This window comes from Vicia villosa, linkage group LG3 (genome assembly GCF_029867415.1).
Source record: "Vicia villosa cultivar HV-30 ecotype Madison, WI linkage group LG3, Vvil1.0, whole genome shotgun sequence".
NCBI lineage: Eukaryota > Viridiplantae > Streptophyta > Magnoliopsida > Fabales > Fabaceae > Vicia > Vicia villosa.
Genome location: NC_081182.1, coordinates 189,066,340 through 189,081,980, shown reverse-complemented (window position 1 = coordinate 189,081,980; position 15,641 = coordinate 189,066,340).

Sequence of the window (15,641 nt, the reverse complement as noted above, 5' to 3'; positions counted from 1 at the left end):
GCTTATAAAATTTATGTAATAATAGAGTATCATCAGTCATCCTAGTTAAAACCTCGGTTTGGTTTGTGAGTTCAACATAGTTAAAAGCTCACTCTGGTTTGAGATAAGTCTATAGAAAATCTCGATATAGCTTGTGGAATAACCCTTTTAAGCAAGTGTTTGTAAGTAAGATTAAATGCTTATCTTCCCAAGTTCATTGTTTGGTTGAATATTAGCCTGAAAGTTCATTTTTTTCTTGTGTAAGAGGTTGCAGGAGTTTAATCTACTAAAAGCTCTTAAGAATTATTGTATACTCTCAAGATGAAATATTGGGGACATTATAAAGTCTTCTTAAATAAACATATATAAATTCCTGGTATCACTTCTCTTTCCCTTAACTTTTTATTTTTCGCATTTTTACTTTCTGTTGCTAATTTGTAAAATGTTTTTTGAAATGTTTTTAAATTCTAAAAATAATCACAATTTTTTTTTTCAAACTTAGTTTTCTTAATCCCAACATTTAATATCACTTTTTGTGTGTGGAGTCACATTTTCAACATTAATAACACTTTTGAAGCACTATGGCTAAATATACGAAAAGTTGAGAGATTTAGAAAAATGATGAGAGAAATTAAAAGTGAGGTTTTCCATGTTGTCTGAATGTGAAAAATGATAGAGAATCTCTATATTTTGGAGAAACTTTCATTCATCTAATCGAATAGTTAATCAATTAGATACATCTAATAATCTATTATTGAGGCCCAAAATAAAAGTCTTTGCTTTGGAGGAGACAAACCTACTTTAGTGGGGTACTCTGACTCCGATATGGATGGAGACGATTCCAGAAAGTCTACTTTGGGCTACATGATTAAATTTGCAGGGGGAGTTGTGACTTGGCCGTCCATATTGTAAAAGTGTGTAGCAACATAAGTTGGGTTTATTTCCATTACCAAAGTAATCAAAAGCTTGGTTTTGTTCAAGACAAATGCGTGTTATTTCTTGATAGTCAAAGTTCTATTCATCTTGTTAAGAATCTAACTTTTCATAATAGGTCCAAACACATTGATGTGATATATCATTGGATACATGATGTTTTGGATGCTAAGTTGTTGGAGTTAGCTAAAGTTCATACAAATGATAATGGTTCTGATATGATGACTAAAACTTTACCAAAAGGAAAATTTAAAACTTGTTGTGATATCGTCAGTTTGACGATTTCCTCCATGTAGTTGTGAAAGGGATATTTGTTGGGTTTTTGGACTCCTTTCTTATGTGGAGAATGGCGTAAATATGATTAGCCTATTTGTATCACTTATTTAAGTGGAGAAGATTAATTTAGGGATGAGAGAGATAGAGAGAAAAAAAATTAAGATTCAAAAGGGAGAAAAGAGGAGAGAAACCTATTTTTGTTTTTTTGTAACCAGTCTCACTAAACCGACGATCCCTAATTCGTTAATTATCAGATTAGGCTCAAATTTGGAGGACAGGGTTGCAACACATGTATCTAACTTTTGACTGTTTAGAATTTTAAAATAATGTCTAATCTGAGAGATATTTGCTTCTCACTGAAGCTGCAGATTTAGATAATTTTCAAATTTTTTATTCTTATTTGTAAGCTAGTTTACTTTGTGGTTTGTGGTTGTTAGCAATAACTTGCGAATCACTTCAAGAATATCTTATATTCTTATTTGATTATGGTTGAGATATTTCTTTGGTCTGAACGACTTGTGGTATTTTAATCTCATATTGAGGGGGTTTTCACGTTAAAATATCGGTGTTCTTTTGTGTCTTTATTTGTTTCATTTGTCGTCTTATATTTGTTGTTGATCCTCAAGGTTCCTAAAAGTGAGACGAATTTTATATCCGCTGCATATTGGTCAGTTGTTATGTGTTAATTTACATCACAAATAAAATGATATTTTCCTATACTTTAAAACTCATCATTATGAATTATGCTAATCTACTAGGTAAATGTTTTTCCAAGCATAATCGTTCTCATCCAACAAGAATGATTAAGTGAAATGCATACAAAGGTAGTAATATGATTTTTGTTGGAACATACAAATCAAATTAAGGTTTCTTTAATGGAGAAAATGATGGATTGAAGAAGATGAAGATTAGAGAATGAAAAGAAACATAAGAGAGAGAGAGAGAGAGAGAGTAATTGAGGGTGAGATGGTGAATTGTCATTAACCACAAAATAGGAGTAGTGAGCTCCTTATATAGTACATGTTACAAAACAATTGGAATGAATTAAAACACCCAAAAACAAAACAGAAAAACCGTTGGGCTTCAGTGTAACCGGTTACGGCAAACAGCGTAACCGGTTACGCAAACGCAACATCTATAGTGACTCTGTTTTACGGGTTCGTAACCGGTTACGGTAACAGGCGTAACCGGTTACGCCAACTGAAGTGCTAAAACCAGTAGTTTCAACACACCACCTCACTTCAGTTGGTCCAAGTCCAGCATGCTCAGCTTCATTCTCAGCCTCTTGAACACCTCATTTGTCACACCCTTGGTCAACAAATCAGCTACTTGATCTTCGCTTCGACAATATCCCAATCGTAACTTTCCATCGCTCACTAACTCCCTCAAATAATGAAACTGCATCTCTATATGCTTGCTTCTTCCATGTGCAATCGGATTCTTCGCAAGGTTAATCGCAAAAACATTATCAACAAGGAGAGTAATAGCCTCACCCTCACTACTATTAAGCTCCTTCAATAGATTCATAAGCCACATGGCTTGGCAAGCACACAACGATGCCGCATGTCATACCCCAAAATTTGCCCATACATTCTCTCCTATTCAAATTCAAATCAAGATACAAAGCTCCAAGACACACTCTCCTAAACAAGGCTCAGAAACTAGGGTTTGGTTTGCTCAAAGGAAAATCAATGAATCAATGGCACCAAGACCTCCTATATGGCTCAATATATCTCACATTATCTCTATGGCAAGTATCAAGTCTCAACTCAAAGGATTGGTCACTCAAATGTTCAGAAAGTCAACAGTCGACTAGGTTAACCTAAAAGTCAACTGTGGTCAAAGAAAAGTCAAAACTCCTGATTTTTTGTCAAGATCCTCATATTGAAGTATCATTCACCATTTGATCAAGAATTGATCATGTTTCATCAAGGAAAGATCAAAAATCAACAAATCAAAAAGTTTCTAAATTAGGGTTTTGTATAAGAAAAGTCAACTGAACTTTGACCAGTCATAACTCTCACATGGAACATCCAAAATTTTCCATTCAAAGCTCATTTTGAAGGAAATTTGATTCTCTACAAAATTGTGTCTCACATGCCAAGTCTAAAAATGCTTCATTTGAGAGATATGGACCAAAACATTATAGGTCCTTTTCAAAAGTCAACAAAAAGACACTTTTTTCAAAAGGACATAAAATGAGAATGGAAAATGATTTTGATATGAGACCAAAGACACTGGTTAGAGGACTCTCTAAAGTTTCTAAAAAGTTCTAGAACACCTCCATATCCCAAAAATTGAGAGAGATAGACCTTGTCAAAGTTGGACTATTTTGGAAAGAAAAATGTGAAGGAACTTGGAAATTTTTGCAAATAGGCCCAAGTTATTTTGGTTCAATCTTGATCCCCAAGCATCCAAAGGCCCAAGATCTCTTTCCCAAGAAATTACATGATTTATTTGATTTATTATGAATTTTTAATTCATTTAAAAATGATTAAAATCAAATAAAACCAAATATTTTATAAAAGATGTGATTTGGATCTATTTTAATCAGCAAATATATTCCAAAATCAATCCAATTTCGTGCAAAAGAGAATTGAAAAAGATTGAATTAATATTGGCCAATTTTAGAAAGTTTCATAACTTATTTCCAATCAAATTTTTCTAATATGCAAATCAAAGATTCATGGAGATTCTTTTCAGTTTAGTTAACCTATTCTACTCTCCTATATATACATAACAAGATCAGAGGGCAAGGGTTACGAATTTGAAGCCATAGCACACCAAACCCGAGTTCAAAATCCTTCAAAAAACTCAAACTTCAATACTGAGATTCAAGCCGATTCAGGTGTTACAAGCGATCTCAATTCACTCCTTGATCATCACTGAAAGGTTCCCAACTGTTTTCGAGTCACAAATCATAAAGAATCAAGCACTGTAAGTCATTCTTGGCCGTTTCTTAAATTGACTCGATCCTATGTGTTCATGCATCCATTCTTAAATCTAATTGCATATTCATGTTTAGAATGGTTTGTTCATCGTTTCTGGATGATTTGGCGCGTTATTATGTTGTTACGGGCATGATGCCATATTAGGGCATAAAGCTCCAATTTGGGGTTTTTGTATACAAGCAAAATCAGCTTTAATCAGGTCCATGACTGGATTCGCAAGGCTTAAACGGTTCGTTCCATGTATGTGCGAAAAATTTTCTTGTCGTTTTGGTCCTGTTCGCTATTTTCCACAGGTGTTAAAAGCGAAGCTTTTATAGCGCGTATGGAATAAGCGGTGTAAAAACGCTAGTTGCAGAAGTTAGATGAAGAAGATGATCACGTGGAGGCGTCCTATTGGCCAGTATATGGCGCGCGTTTTAATTTGAAACAAGGAGATCCCATGCTTTAAGACGCACAGCAGCATGGTGCTCCCTCATCATCATAGCCGTCCGTCTGATTCACTAATGGATCCAACGCTGCCAGGCCTGAAGGCGCATCATACACTTCCCACGCTTGCCACACACGATCAAGATGAGTATTTTCCAATTTTTTTATTATTAATTGCATAACTCTATTATAATTATTTATATATATGTTTATATATCTTTAAATTTTTTTTTATATAACAATAATATATGTCCTCTTACCCTAAAAATCTCTTTTATATAATAATTTTATTTATTTATTTATTTTATTTCTTATATTATATTTATATTATTTATTTTATATTAACTATATTTATTTATTTAAATCATTTTAATTAGATTATTTATTTTAGTATTTTCAATAATCCATATATATTTAATTTAAATTCATAAAAATTATTTTTACTCTCGATTTAATTTTCTGATCCCGATTTAATTAATTAGGTCGCAAGACCAATAATTAATTAAATCGTTTGCATTTTTTATTTAAATTCGTACCCTAATCAGGGTTTACGAAGATCATGCCCTACACTGAATGTTTTATTTCTTTGCCTTGCCTTTTCAGGGTTACCTTTCAACGCTCTCCGACTACGCGCTCGACCCTTCACAAAGCTAAGTATCCTCTTTAATTAAAAGTCTATTTTGTTTCCTTTTAATTTTAGGGTTTGCCCTTAACCTTTCTTGAACTGTGTATACGTTCACTTTTTTGTTTCTGCCTTTGCCTTCCTTTTTCAGGGTTTACCTCCGAGGCAACCTCCGACCGCCAACCCTATCAGATCAAATGCAAAGCTAAGTGCTTTTTATTTATTTATTTAAATTCTTTATCTTTTTGTTTTTTTAGGGTTAACTGTGTTTGCCTTCGAACCGATAATGCACTCACCCCTTTCTGTTTATTCTTCCTTTTCCAATTTTCAGGGTTTGTCGACTGCCAAAGCTCAAATAGTCGGTAACCCTAAAACCCTTATTTATTTTTATTATTACTTATGCCAAACCCTATTAGGGATCCGCTGGTTTCATTGTCCCCTTCCCCATATTGCTATTGTTATTGCTTTATATTAAACTGCGTGGTTAGTAATTTAGGGAGTGTAACCTTGAACTGAATTAGCCTCATTAATTACAAGATAATTTACTCGAATTAATCACGTGATTGTTGCATCCACGCACACTTTTGGGGTAACCCCTCTGTTGCCTTGTTGCCTGTTGCCTGTTGCCTGTTGCCTTGTGTATATTTTGCAGAATAGCCAGTCCCTCGAATACAAGGATACCTTAGCCAGTTGCCTCGATTAAGATCATGGTCCCTAATGATGCTGCCTTCGATATGCATGATCTCGACCCTCGGAAGTTGCCTACGGAAAAGGCTAAGGTATCCTCTAGCTGCCTACGAAAAAGGCTATTCTGGTCCTTCCCTCAGACTACCTGCCTCTCTATGGCATGGGTCAGTCTTATGGCGAACGACACTACGACGACCCTTTAGCCTCCAAATGAAAGGCTTCCTGCCCTCTTATGGCAAGGATAGACCCTTTCACCCTGAAAGGCTAAAAGAACAGATTCTCAAAATTATAAGGTAAATTGCCCTTAATTGCTTTGCCTTGCTCTAAAACATTTTCAATATTCTTTCTCATAATTCTTCAATATGGCTACGCTCATTTACGAGCTAAAGTCCGTATCCACATCTTCTACATTTCTGAAACAAAAAGAGCAAAGCAAATTAAGAGCCCATGGAAAACCATGGATGCAAAGGGTGCCTTTTAAACCTTCCCTTTGCATAATTTACCCCCCGAACTCAAAATCTTTTTAAAAGGTATTTTCCTGTTCTTTTAGCCTTTCCGATATTTGGATAAAATAAATGTCGGTGGCGACTCTTGCTATCCGCATATTTTCAAATAAAGTCAGTTCACCGTATTACAGAACTGGCGACTCTGCTGGGGATAAAATTCGATAAAAAGAGGGGTTACCTTAAAAGTTTAGGATTCACTTTAAAATGTTTTCTATTGTTTGTTTTGCTTGTTTTAATTTTCAAGGCTGTTTTGGGAATTCTGATATGTGAAAGATCCTACACCCGGATCTAGTGTACCTTAAGTATGTGGCATGAGACCAGGGAAGCTGTACGACATGTATCGTTATGGTTGAACTGGTGGCCACCGTTAGTGCGACGCTTTGGTTTGTCCTGATGGCCCTCGAATCTGATCGAGGAGACATTTGGCTACCGCGTGGTGTCATGAGCACTAATCCGCCTTTAGAACCTTAGTTGAACTTGACTTTGGCTTATAAGAAGTAGCGAGATGGCTGGCTTCGGATTCCTGACTGAAGCCGGTTGATACTCGATGCTACACTCATTGAGATTTGACTCAAGGGATGCTTTTGGCTGGCCGATTGAGTGCTATGTTGAGACAATGCCCACGAGAAAGATCAGGGATATGAGCACCATAGAACCTGGTTACGTTTTAGGACAGGTTGAACCAACTAAACGAAAGGAAGAAGGGTATATACCTATGAACTTCATGCAAGCCTACCCTTAAGGCAATTGTGTGACTTGTGTGACTTGTTTGTGTTTGCTACTAACCTTCGTTTCCCCGCAGGTTTTGTTGAAAGGACTTGTTTGTCCTTACCATCTCACACTAAGTCTAACGAATTGCATTCGCATAACATTCATGACATCATGACATCATAAACATAACATGATTTAACTAACCCTTTCAAGGATCTTAGGGATTTAGGGCGCACAATTCCAAGTACTCTTATCAAGGACTAAATTCCTATCAAGGGGCAAGAGGATTTACTTTCCTCTGGCCACATACCTTCCAATTCATAGACTCAGTACCTATCAAGGGGCAAGAGGATTTATCTTCCTCTAGCCATGTGCTTTAAAATTCAAAAGTACAAGTATCCCGAATCAGAGGCGATGACCCACTCGATATGGTGAGCTTGATTCTCAAAGAAAGACGTTCAAAGACAAAGTTCAGATTTCTTCAAACGAAGATGCGACCAAATCATTTCTAATGTTGCTAACTAAATTCCCAAGGATCCTTGAAAACATTTCATTTGCATTCATAACATCGCATAACAGGTTTCCTATGATGGGTTTCTCATCCTTCCTCGCTGTTTATTTCAGCATCATAAATCTCGAACAATCAGTTAAGGATCTCCAAGCTCAAAACACTGAGTTCTAAGCCTTGATTCTGAATTTGTCCAAGGGGCAAGATGAGCTGAAATCTCTTCTGACTAAGAAGGAAAAGAAGACCAAGAAACCTAAAGGTGTTCTCAATCTGGGAAGAAGGTTCAAAGGCCCTCTCAAAAAGGTTGAAGAAGCTGAAACTCCCAAAGAGGGTAAGAAGACTCGAGTGAAAAAGCTTAGACCGATCTTGCAACTCAGGAATGCTGAAACCTCTGAAGACAGTGGTGAGGATGAGCAAGATGATGATAGTATCAAAACCGATGCAAAAAGTAACCACGAGTCTGCCAAACTCTCTGAAGAAGAAGAGGACTATTACCATGAGGACGAACTTCCCGATGACAAATACAAGATGTTAGAAGAGCGTCTGAGAAGCGTGGAAATTCAGAAGATACCTGGGCTGGATTTTGAAGAGCTTGGACTTGTTCCTGGGGTCGTTATTCCTCCAAAATTCAAAACTCCCGCCTTTTCTAAGTATGATGGAGTCTCTTGTCCTAAACTACACTTGAGGTCTTATGTAAGGAAGATTCAGCCTCACACTGCTGATAAGAGGCTCTGGATCCATTTCTTTCAGGAAAGCTTATCTGGAACTCAACTCGAATGGTACTATCAATTAGAAAGTGCTAACATCAGTACCTGGGAGGATTTGATGGGTGCCTTCTACCAACAATATCGATACAATTCCGACCTCGCACCAACTCGCATGCAACTACAAAGCATGTCTATGGGCTCTAATGAAAGTTTCAAAGAATATGCTCAAAAATGGAGAGATCTAGCTGGAAGAGTCAAACCTTCCTTGACTGATAGAGAGCTGGTAGATATGTTTATGAATACATTGACTGGCCCTTTCTATAGTCATTTGCTGGGGAGTTCGTCATCTGGGTTCACTGAGCTTATACTGACTGGGGAACGTGTCGAGAATGGCATCCGAAGTGGTAAGATTCAAGTGGCTACATCCTCAAGTACTACAAGGAAGCATTTCAATGGGAGGTCAGATTCCTATGCTGTGTATGGGCAGAAAAGCGTAAAACCTGATCAATCTATTGGGGCAGTTCTGAGCTCCACACCGGCGCCTCAACAAGGTCGTCAAAACAAACAAGATACACCCAGACGTCAATTCACAAAGACCAATATGTCGCTAGCTCAAGCCTTACAACATCTGCTAAAGGCAAACTTGATCACCCTTAGGGATCCTCCTAAGAATCCTAACACCTCTGCTCCTAGTTATAAGCCCAATGCGAGGTGCGCATATCATTCTAATAGTCCTGGACATGACACAGAGAATTGTTGGTCTTTGAAGAACAAGATCCAAGATATGATTGACGCTGGCGAAATTGAGTTCGACACCCCTGCAACTCCTAATGTGATCACTGCTCCCATTCCTAATCACAACACGATTGCTAATGCTATGGATGGCTAGAAGGATGAACTTTTTAGATCATTAGATTTACTTTCATTTGCAATTTCTATTCTGATTGTTTAAACATTCGACTTATGATAGACATTATCTAGTTTAATAATTATCATCAGTGCATTGCATATGTTTGTCTTGAATACATTATTTCGTTATCACTCATTTTAAATTGCGTATTTACTTTGCATATGTTTTGTGTTTATTCAACTCTTGCTAAAGTTGTATACCTTTTGAGGGAGGATGACGAAAATGATACCGCAACCTCATACAGTATGCTTTGAACAGACTATGCTGACGATGTACAGGCATTGTTTCAATTCCTAAACAGTGGAGATATAAGGATGATAATCCCTCGTCAACCCTTTTGAGCCTAAGAAGTAGAAGTTTCTTCCTTGTACTAATTAAAACCCTTGATCATAACCTGGGGCAGGGTAGTTCTTAGTTAATTTGGCTGTGCATTCTATTTCAAGAGAATCATTCCGTACACCTTCCAACAAAGGTTTCAAACACAAGCGTTCATCCGCACACATCAAAGAAGTGTTGGAGATGTCAATCAAAAGACAATGATGGTTCATCAATCATCAAACAAGGCAGTCAATATCTTTCAAAAGAAGAAAAAATGAAAAAACATATATACGAAGAAAAGCCTGCTAAGTCAAAAAATCAAAGGATGACTTAGGCAAAAAATCAAGGCATCCCGCTGACTGTAAGCTCAAAATAGACAGTTCAGGCAAAAGTTAGGGATATCAAAAAGATGAAAACAGAGAAGTCAATAAATTCCTGAACAACACAATGTTGTGACTACCAAAAGGAAGAAGTGACTGCCATCTCAAAAGTTCTCTTTGTTTACGAACCATCAACATTATCAAAGGCGCAAATCCAGAAATCTCTTGGAACCCGAATGCATAAGTTGAATTAACTGAGTTTAGGACTGAAGATCATCACGAAGAGGGGTGGGTATAAATAAACTTTGAGCCTTTATCCTTTGCTTCTTAAACTGTGAACCAAGCCACATTACAACCCTTGAAAGTCCTAATTGAAGCATGGTTAGTTCAAAAGCATACTGTCACCAAAAGGGTATCCTGACTCCTTAAGGTTTACCATAAATGCCGAGTTGATGTCACATTTTTACAAACGGCACATTGTTATAAATATCGTGTTCCTACAAATGTCGTGTTTTTACATCTCCTGCTTTAATGTTTTTCAAAAACTCAAGACAAACGTATGCATTGCATCTCATGAATTCATTATTAAACATATTCTGCTACATAATTTCAAATGTTAGCATCAGAAAGAACTTGTAACAGGGTACAACTAATGACTGAAAGTTATCCCGACAGACAAGATTACTCCAAGAAGCAGTGTCTCCTATGTATACAAGGGGCATGGCACGTTTGCCCAATCGATATGGGGCAACCAAGTCAAGATTTTGAGAATCTCTCAAGGATGCCAAAACAATCAGGGGCATGCACCCGAGTAGATATGGAGCTACTTCTCAACCAACATAGGACATTGTCATGGGCCTATGATTACTAGGGGCATGTCGCCCATAGTGCACATCTCATAAAGTCCTCGCGAGGCGAATCTTTCCAAAACTTCCTACTAACTGGGGCAAATCTATGCAAGTCCAGTTCAACATCTTGATCAATACTCAGTGGCGTGTCCTGAATCGAGTAGTAAGTTACTATGATACTCGGGGCAACTTTCAAGACACCCACATCTCCCTACAGAGCCAGGTTCATAAGATCATATCCCCACAAAGTAATCATTAAGAAGATGTCTTCAAAAGTTCCCGTCCCGACACAGATATGGATCCCCAACAGAGTTTACATCTTCAACACTGTCGTTTCTCCAACACTTTGCTCTTCGCCAACATGGTTTATTAATGTCTTTATTCCCAATCAGGGTACATCAAGTTACTGATCATCCCCAAGCAAGAATCATAAATCCCCAACTGTACTTCTTCAAGACAAAATCAAACGACAAAATCACAATGATACAGAGATTTATTTTCTCAAGATACTCCAAATAGCATAAATCACTTTCATACATCATGTGTCATAGTAAATTCATACATAACATACATACGCCTCATTGCCTATGCATAACACTTTCATTCATAAATATTACAATACATGCATCACAACATTGCATAAAACTAATGTTCCTTTTTCAGCCTACTTCTACAATCAAATAAACATTGTCTTCTAGATATAGTGCAGAGATAATCAAATCAAAGATTTAATTCTGACGCTCATTCAAGATGGAGATTTAGTTCTGATACTTAATTTTGGATATCTTCCAAAGATAGCTCAGAGATAATCAACACATATATCTAAATTCTGACACTTAATTTTGGATATCTTCTAGAGATAGTTCAGAAATGATCAAGACGAAGATTTAATTTTGACACTTAATTTTGGGTATCCTCCAAAGATAGTTCAGAGATAATCAAGACAAAGATTTAATTCTGATACTTAACAATTCAGAGATAATCAAGATAGTTATTTAATTCTGACACTTAATTTTGGGTATCCTCCAAAGATGGTTCAGAGATAATCAAGATAGAGATTTAATTCTGATACTTAACAGTTCAGAGATAATCAAGATAATTATTTAATTCTGACGCTTAATTTTGGGTATCCTCCAAAGATAGTTCAGAGATAAACAAGATAGAGATTTTAATTGTGACAATTATTTTGAAAATAGTTCAGAGATAATCAAGACGACGATTTAGTTCTGATACTTAGTTTCGAGCATCCTCCATAAATAGTTCAAAAGACTTAGATCTAATTCAGTTACTACGAACGGTGCTGACATGATCAATCTCCAATAAATTTTCTCTCAACACCTGGATGGCATCTTCAAGCCCATCTCCGACAAAGGTCCCTACTTCAGCAAGGGCAAATTTCTTGGTATTCTAGTGTTCAATCATCTTCCACCTTCAGATACCGACTGGCATACAAACCACTCTACATCTTCAGGTTTAAGATAATTGAACAGGGGCAGCTGTCATACCCCAAAATTTGCCCATACATTCTCTCCTATTCAAATTCAAATCAAGATACAAAGCTCCAAGACACACTCTCCTAAACAAGGCTCAGAAACTAGGGTTTGGTTTGCTCAAAGGAAAATCAATGAATCAATGGCTCCAAGACCTCCTATATGGCTCAATATATCTCACATTATCTCTATGGCAAGTATTAAGTCTCAACTCAAAGGATTGGTCACTCAAATGTTCAGAAAGTCAACAGTCGACTAGGTTAACCTAAAAGTCAACTGTGGTCAAAGAAAAGTCAAAACTCCTGATTTTTTGTCAAGATCCTCATATTGAAGTATCATTCACCATTTGATCAAGAATTGATCATGTTTCATCAAGGAAAGATCAAAAATCAACAAATCAAAAAGTTTCTAAATTAGGGTTTTGTATAAGAAAAGTCAACTGAACTTTGACCAGTCATAACTCTCACATGGAACATCCAAAATTTTCCATCCAAAGCTCATTTTGAAGGAAATTTGATTCTCTACAAAATTGTGTCTCACATGCCAAGTCTAAAAATGCTTCATTTGAGAGATATGGACCAAAACATTATAGGTCCTTTTCAAAAGTCAACAAAAAGACACTTTTTTCAAAAGGACATAAAATGAGAATGGAAAATGATTTTGATATGAGACCAAAGACACTGGTTAGGGGACTCTCTAAAGTTTCTAAAAAGTCCTAGAACACCTCCATATCCCAAAAATTGAGAGAGATAGACCTTGTCAAAGTTGGACTTTTTGGAAAGAAAAATGTGAAGGAACTTGGAAATTTTTGCAAATAGGCCCAAGTTATTTTGGTTCAATCTTGATCCCCAAGCATCCAAAGGCCCAAGATCTCTTTCCCACGAAATTACATGATTTATTTGATTTATTATGAATTTTTAATTCATTTAAAAATGATTAAAATCAAATAAAACCAAATATTTTATAAAAGATGTGATTTGGATCTATTTTAATCAGCAAATATATTCCAAAATCAATCCAATTTCGTGCAAAAGAGAATTGAAAAAGATTGAATCAATATTGGCCAATTTTAGAAAGTTTCATAACTTATTTCCAATCAAATTTTTCTAATATGCAAATCAAAGATTCATGGAGATTCTTTTCAGTTTAGTTAACCTATTCTACTCTCCTATATATACATAACAAGATCAGAGGGCAAGGGTTACGAATTTGCAGCCATAGCACACCAAACCCGAGTTCAAAATCCTTCAAAAAACTCAAACTTCAATACTGAGATTCAAGCCGATTCAGGTGTTACAAGCGATCTCAATTCACTCCTTGATCATCACTGAAAGGTTCCCAACTATTTTCGAGTCACAAATCATCAAGAATCAAGCACTGTAAGTCATTCTTGGCCGTTTCTTAAATTGACTCGATCCTATGTGTTCATGCATCCATTCTTAAATCTAATTGCATATTCATGTTTAGAATGGTTTGTTCATCGTTTCTGGATGATTTGGCGCGTTATTATGTTGTTACGGGCATGATGCCATATTAGGGCATAAAGCTCCAATTTGGGGTTTTTGTATACAAGCAAAATCAGCTTTAATCAGGTCCATGACTGGATTCGCAAGGCTTAAACGGTTCGTTCCATGTATGTGCGAAAAAATTTCTTGTCGTTTTAGTCCTGATCGCTATTTTCCACAGGTGTTAAAAGCGAAGCTTTTATAGCGCGTATGGAATAAGCGGTGTAAAAACGCTAGTTGCAGAAGTTAGATGAAGAAGATGATCACGTGGAGGCGTCCTATTGGCCAGTATATGGCGCGCGTTTTAATTTGAAACAAGGAGATCCCATGCTTTAAGACGCACAGCAGCATGGTGCTCCCTCATCATCATAGCCGTCCGTCTGATTCACTAATGGATCCAACGCTGCCAGGCCTGAAGGCGCATCATACACTTCCCACGCTTGCCACACACGATCAAGATGAGTATTTTCCAATTTTTTTTATTATTAATTGCATAACTCTATTATAATTATTTATATATATGTTTATATATCTTTAAATTTTTTTTTATATAACAATAATATATGTCCTCTTACCCTAAAAATCTCTTTTATATAATAATTTTATTTATTTATTTATTTATTTTATTTCTTATATTATATTTATATTATTTATTTTATATTAACTATATTTATTTATTTAAATCATTTTAATTAGATTATTTATTTTAGTATTTTCAATAATCCATATATATTTAATTTAAATTCATAAAAATTCATAAAAATTATTTTTACTCTCGATTTAATTTTTTGATCCCGATTTAATTAATTAGGTCGCAAGACCAATAATTAATTAAATCGTTTGCATTTTTTATTTAAATTCGTACCCTAATCAGGGTTTACGAAGATCATGCCCTACACTGAATGTTTTATTTCTTTGCCTTGCCTTTTCAGGGTTACCTTTCAACGCTCTCCGACTACGCATTCGACCCTTCACAAAGCTAAGTATCCTCTTTAATTAAAAGTATATTTTGTTTCCTTTTAATTTTAGGGTTTGCCCTTAACCTTTCTTGAACTGTGTATACGTTCACTTTTTTGTTTCTGCCTTTGCCTTCCTTTTTCAGGGTTTACCTCCGAGGCAACCTCCGACCGCCAACCCTATCAGATCAAATGCAAAGCTAAGTGCTTTTTATTTATTTATTTAAATTCTTTATCTTTTTGTTTTTTTTAGGGTTAACTGTGTTTGCCTTCGAACCGATAATGCACTCACCCCTTTCTGTTTATTCTTCCTTTTCCAATTTTCAGGGTTTGTCGACTGCCAAAGCTCAAATAGTCGGTAACCCTAAAACCCTTATTTATTTTTATTATTACTTATGCCAAACCCTATTAGGGATCCGCTGGTTTCATTGTCCCCTTCCCCATATTGCTATTGTTATTGCTTTATATTAAATTGCGTGGTTAGTAATTTAGGGAGTGTAACCTTGAACTGAATTAGCCTCATTAATTACAAGATAATTTACTCGAATTAATCATGTGATTGTTGCATCCACGCACACTTTTGGGGTAACCCCTCTGTTGCCTTGTTGCCTGTTGCCTGTTGCCTGTTGCCTGTTGCCTTGTGTATATTTTGCAGAATAGCCAGTCCCTCGAATACAAGGATACCTTAGCCAGTTGCCTCGATTAAGATCACGGTCCCTAATGATGCTGCCTTCGATATGCATGATCTCGACCCTCGGAAGTTGCCTACGAAAAAGGCTAAGGTATCCTCTGGCTGCCTACGAAAAAGGCTATTCTGGTCCTTCCCTCAGACTACCTGCCTCTCTATGGCATGGGTCAGTCTTATGGAGAACGACACTACGACGACCCTTTAGCCTCCAAATGAAAGGCTTCCTGCCCTCTTATGGCAAGGATAGACCATTTCACCCTGAAAGGCTAAAAGAACAGATTTTCAAAATTATAAAATTGC